Here is a 6,077-nt window from a genome sequence, read left to right as displayed (position 1 = left end):
AGATGAGGTCAGTTGTTCAGCGAGAGAGACAGAAGGGGAGAGGGGCGGCGGGGTGGGGAGGGGGGGGAGAGGTGACCAGAGGCGCAGTCAGAGAGGAGTTGGGTTTCATGGCAGGACCTAAAGGCAGATAGAGAAGGCGAGGCAACCTGGATTTATACAGTGACCTTCATGGGGGTAGGGTCTCGCAGACAGAGGCGTCAAGACAGGAAGTTCTGGAGGTCAGGGCCACAGTATCTGAAGACTCGATTACTGATGGTGGTGGGAAGGGCAAAATAGTTGACCAGGACACCGGGAGAAACTCCCTTCTCTTTTCAAATAGTGTCATAGGATCTTTAACGTTCACCTGAACTGACAGATGTGACATTCGTTTAATGTCTCATCTGAAGGAAGGCAACTCAGATATTGCAGCCCACTCCCAGCACCGAACTGGATTGTCAGCCAAGACTATGAGCTCATGATCAATTGGAAGAGTAAATAAGGAGGTTAGAAGACTTTTTCTCGCAGAGGATTTTTTGTGTCATTACAACTGAGTTATTAGAGCTCAAACTCTTACTTTGTGATACAAGCAAAGGAACTGGATTAAAATCAATTGCAGACAATCAATACACAAGGGCGTGGGGAAGAGTAGGGAACTGGGATTGGAGGAGATAGCTGGAGGGAGCATAGGCTAGATGGGCTGAATGGCTGCTTCATGTGCTGTCATTCTTTTGATTCTTTCAATGGTTTGTACAAGGATTTTAGAGTATCAATAACTGACTGCAGCCTCCAGGTGGCTTTTCCCCAGACATACACTAGCTGCGTTAGCTCCTGTATTTAATGTGCCTTTACCATTTTTTTCCACATGATGGCACTAAAATCTAGAGTTCACAGCTTGGTATAATGTACACACAACATCAGTCCCAAATCACAAACTCTCTTTTCAATTGTATTTTTACAAGACACATCAGGCTTTGGAATTTAAGAGAAGGGAGTGTCTCCCAGTCTCCTGGCCAGAAATCCCCTGAATAAAGTTGGTCATTGACTCCATGGTCGTTTGTATGACATTGCTTTGCATAAATTTGCTGTCAAGTTTGCACAAAAAACGCATAGTCACTGCACTTTACAGTATATCCTCCCTACGTGAAAGGCGCTATATCAAATGTAAGGATTGTTATTATTAACTTGCATCTTCTTCAATTTGTTACAGATTTGTAATGCGGTTTAATACATTTGTAACACGGTGCAATGCGTTTACAATGCAGTTGTTACAATTTATTTGCAATGTGGTGCAATGCCAGGATCAGCATCGGACTATTTGATTTAATTCTAACCATTCTGCAAAGGGTGGAATTAGCTCGGGCTCATAATTTACATCCTGCTGCATAAAAACAAATGGTGGGGGAGGAATGTGATGAATTGAGCCTTCACATTTAGAAAATTGGAAATGAACTGTGGCAGCAGAAGCAGTGAGGCCTGTCTGATTGCGCCTGAGCCAGTGACAAGGTGAAAAATAGAGGCAAACGCCGGTTTATGTACCACGGTGACAGGTTTGACCCACAAAGTTTTTCACCAAACAGCATTTCCACTGCTGATTTTACTTTGGCAGCTGCCAATCTCCAATCCTAATCAGATGATGCTCTCTGCCCCATGTTGGCAGAATTCAGGTTTCTTGTATCAAATGCTAACGATAAAATATGTCCATATTATTTTCTTCTTGAATCAACTGCAAATTCTCGGTTCATATAAAGTGCCAGTGATTGTTGCAATAACTATACATTCGTTCTCCTTCTGACAATGAAGCCAAGACTCAACACACCATCTCCTCCTCCAACTTGTTAATTTGCAGCAACTCAAACTCTGGGATTGCCAACCTCATTCTCCCTTTCCTCCTACAATCTGCAAATTTTTACAGTTCAATCTAATGCATTGCCTAAAAACCATTTCTCTCCTACTCTTTTCAAGTTCAATGCTGTCCTATACTTGTGAACTTATCCCCTCAGCTGGATTTCTCAATCAAACCTTGATCAACAATGGTCAACCCTTCATCCTTCACCATAGCTTGGGGGCTCCCCAAAGGTCTATTGCAAAAGAAACACCAACCCACTAGTGGAGTCTTATGTTACAATGTTTCTCAACAGGATTCCTTAGCAAAGATTCTGACTTGTGCAAAAAGGGAGTTTTTCCAGTAACCAGATGTACACTACACCAATCAATAGGAACTCTGCTCCAACACTATCTCCCTCTGGGGCAGAAGTCCCCAGGGTCAATTGCAACTCCAGTTAAGAAACACGGCAGATTAGACCCAGAATNAAAAATAGTCCCGTAATTTTCAGGTACCTCGAATAGGGGGAAAGAACATCCCAGCACTAACATCCCACAACCCAACAACAACAACTTGCACTTATATAGCGCCGTCCATGCAGGCTAATGTCTCAGAGCACTTAACAGTGGCGGAGCCTGACTCTGAGCCGGCGAGAGGGGGTAGATGGCGATAAGCACGGTCGTAGAGGAGCATAAACTTCACCCGAGCCCAAAAAAATGTGATGTATGGCATTTGAATATATTCCCTCTATAAAATGTGCAGACGTGTTTATTCAGTCACAAGATGCAGCACTTTTGTAGGAGCACGTACAGTATGAGATGCAGGAGCAGCAAATCACTGCCCTGTGCATCCATTTCATTATTGTATAAAGGATCCCTTGTCTCTTCGCTGTAATTTACAGGAGCAGGCTAAGGCTAGAGGCACTGTTTCTTTCTTCATTTATCAGGGAGTGTTTTATTTTCTGATAGTGGTTCCCTCAAACTGTATTGTTTACAGCAGGGCATACGCTGAACTGGGGCCAGATAGATTTGACCATATTTCCTGTTATTTCCTCAGACTTGTGCTAATTTGCGCTCTCAGAAACAAAACTTGATCAAACTTTAGCTATATATATATTTCAATGTAAAACTTCACCAAAAGTTGACTAGAATAATCTCCGCATTATGTATGCGTGTGACTTTGATGGTGAGCAAGACTGCAAGGACAAATGCGGATATTACTATGTTCATTTCATCACGAAACAAAATTGAGTATGTGTCTTTAGCAGTGTGCAGAGCTCCAGGCGATGAACACCTGCTCCACAGATGATGGTAATAGCTTAATATGCTGCAATAAAAGTGGTTAGTATTCTGCTGAAGTGCAGTACCCTAAATTACCAGTGGAAATGAGCAGGAACTAATCTTCTCTGCTGCCAATAGTATCAGACTACAGACTGTTTACAAAGAAGCTTTGCCAACTCAGTGTAACAGGCATGTCACCTCTTAAATCAGCTTACCACCACTCTTGCCTTTGGGTTAGGAGCTTATGGGTTCAAGCCCCATGTCACAACCTGGACTCACATTCCAAGCAGGACAGTACTGGGGAGCTGTCTGTGATGATGTAATGTTTGCCACCATCTCAAATGGGTGTTACTGATCATGTGATACTATTTGAAAAAAGGAGAGAGTTTTGCTGGCAGTCCTGTCCAACAATCCGCCAGATAAATTAGTCATTTGCTTCACAGATCCCTGTAGGAACCTGTGCAGCTTAAATAATTGGACCTCACATGAAACCTGTGTAATTAATGCAAATACAACGCATGTCTGCAATCTCTCCTATTAATAATACAATTTACATTGATACAGCAGATAGAGCAGGAGACATGAAGCAGCCCAATACTTGCAGGGCGAAGAGTTTGACTATGGGGGCGGGACTGGGGGTGTACAGGGAAACTTAGTTGATACTGCAGTTTTGGCTATAATGTGGGCACATTGTGGACCCACAGTGTACAGAGGTACTCCACACATCTAGCGCTGAGTGGCTGACGTCTTGCACGTGGCAGCACTGAACCAAAATATCAACCTGGATTGTGGGCTCCAAACGCCAGTGACTCTAAAGGTAGAATTTAAGGATAGAACAATGCTAAGGATTTGGCTGAAACACCTCAGGAAGGTTTTGTACCTTCTGAATTCTGCATTAAACCATTAAAAAGTTTTGGACACATAGATTTATCAAGTGTCTAATGAAATTGAGAAGGATTTTATTTACATAACTCATAATTGTGTGAGCTGTCTAGTTTATGTGATACCACAGCAGGCGTTCTTGGGTTAAAAGCTGCTCTCTAATCCGTGCTATAATGCACGGCTGCTCTGCATTGTAATGACAAGAACAGACCATGTTCTCCCCCTTGGTTCTCTCCGCTGTTAATTGATGGGATTTATTGGACACTGATGTTTGTACACAGCGAGTCACTCTCATCGAGTCCCCTCAGGAACAGCTGGGGAAGATAAACATTTTTTTTAAACTACTTCTTCCTGCTCCGCCAATGCTATAGCAGAAAAAAGAGAGCATGAGTGAAACAAAAGAGGTAGGGAGAAAAAGAGAAAGTGAAAGACAGAAAAGGGGAGAGAAAAAGAGCGATAAGTTAAAAGACAAAAGAGAAAAATGCTCAAAAGGCACATGGCAGAGTTTATAAAGTTAATATCCTGATAATAATAATAATCCTCGCATTTGATATAGTGCCTTATCACGTCTTTGAGGCGTCTCTTAGCTCTTCTTGTCGGAAACTGAGGTTAAAGCACAAAACATCAAAGTACTTAAGAGGAAACTTGTTGCATACTTGAAGAGGGAAAAGGAAGGAAATGGAGAGGTATTGGAGAGGGGAAAAGGGTGACCATATTTTATAAACCAAATCCTGGAACACACATATAAAAAATGTACTCATCACAATTCCTGATGATGGCAGTGCCAGAGGAACTTATTGGATTAATGGCTGCATTTCTCTGATGAGTGTATGAATTGTGTTGTTCTTGCTCAGTTTGTTGCTGAACTCAAGACAGGGCAAATTTGGCCAGGGACACAATACCTCATCTAGGGACTGTCCCTGGAAATTGGGGAAGTATGGTCACCCTAGGTAGGAAGAATGGAGGCTCATCTGGAGAAAAAACACCAGCACAGACTAGTTGGGCAGAATGACTTGTTTCTGTGCTGTATGATTCTCTGTAATTTTATGCACACAGTGCATACCCATGAGGAGCTTTGAGATGTTTTGAGCTACAGTGGATGCAAGGTTTATTACATGCATTGATATAAAATGAAACAGTCAAGGTCGGTAAGAAGTATGCAGGGATGATCGATCACTGGTGAAATGTACAAATTCAGACCTTGTTGCATTGCTGAGGACTTTGCACCCCTGAAAAGCTGAAAAACATTCTTTGCTCCTACTAATTGTCCATGTTCTAAATTTTGCCAGGAATATCGCAGTCTCAGCCTCAACAAACTTTTACTTTCTAAACTACACAGTGTGCATCTGAGAACACAAAGTATGCAACATGAAGAGACCATTTGATAGATCATACTGGTTCCTTCCACACATACCCATCATGGACTCCACCTACCCACTCTACATCTTGTTTGTGTTTGAAGGGGGTAACTGAGTTATCAACAACTGCTTAGTTGAGAGTTGGTTCCACTGACCGAATCCTCTGTTGGGAATATGGAAGAATTTCTTCAAACATCAAAGTATTGCGGTTCGATCAGCACAACACAGAGAAAGTTGCACCAATATCGACCTCCACATAGAAAGATTGAGAAAAGAAACACACACATGAGCTCCAATTTACGTTTTAATTTATAATTGGTGAGGGAGGTGGGCGAGGATTAAACCTGTTTTAGGATTGTTGCCGAAAAGAGACATGCTAGTATATTCTGAAGCTTTGCACATCAGCAATCCATCTGATTTCTGCTGAAATGCTTACAATTTTAAGCTGATCGCAAGACAATATCTTAAATTAACATTGAATATATGGCTTCATACAGGCACTTAATCACAAGCACTGGGAAGCAGTTATCAGGCATGTGATTATGTGGGACACTGAATTACAGAGGTTGATAAATGCATGAGTCTGTTTTGAAAATGTTAAAATTTGATAGAAAAAAAATCAATCGATCAATCAATCAAAGCCCCAGAAATATTCACAAAAGTGTCAGTATATCACAGCTTTCAGCTACTAAACCTCCCTTTCCCTGGAACTCCCACCCACATTCCTGTCATCTTGCAACTCTATCCCAGTCCTCA

Source organism: Callorhinchus milii, unplaced genomic scaffold, assembly GCF_018977255.1.
Source record: "Callorhinchus milii isolate IMCB2004 unplaced genomic scaffold, IMCB_Cmil_1.0 Scaffold22, whole genome shotgun sequence".
NCBI lineage: Eukaryota > Metazoa > Chordata > Chondrichthyes > Chimaeriformes > Callorhinchidae > Callorhinchus > Callorhinchus milii.
Note: the sequence above shows the minus strand (reverse complement) of the source record.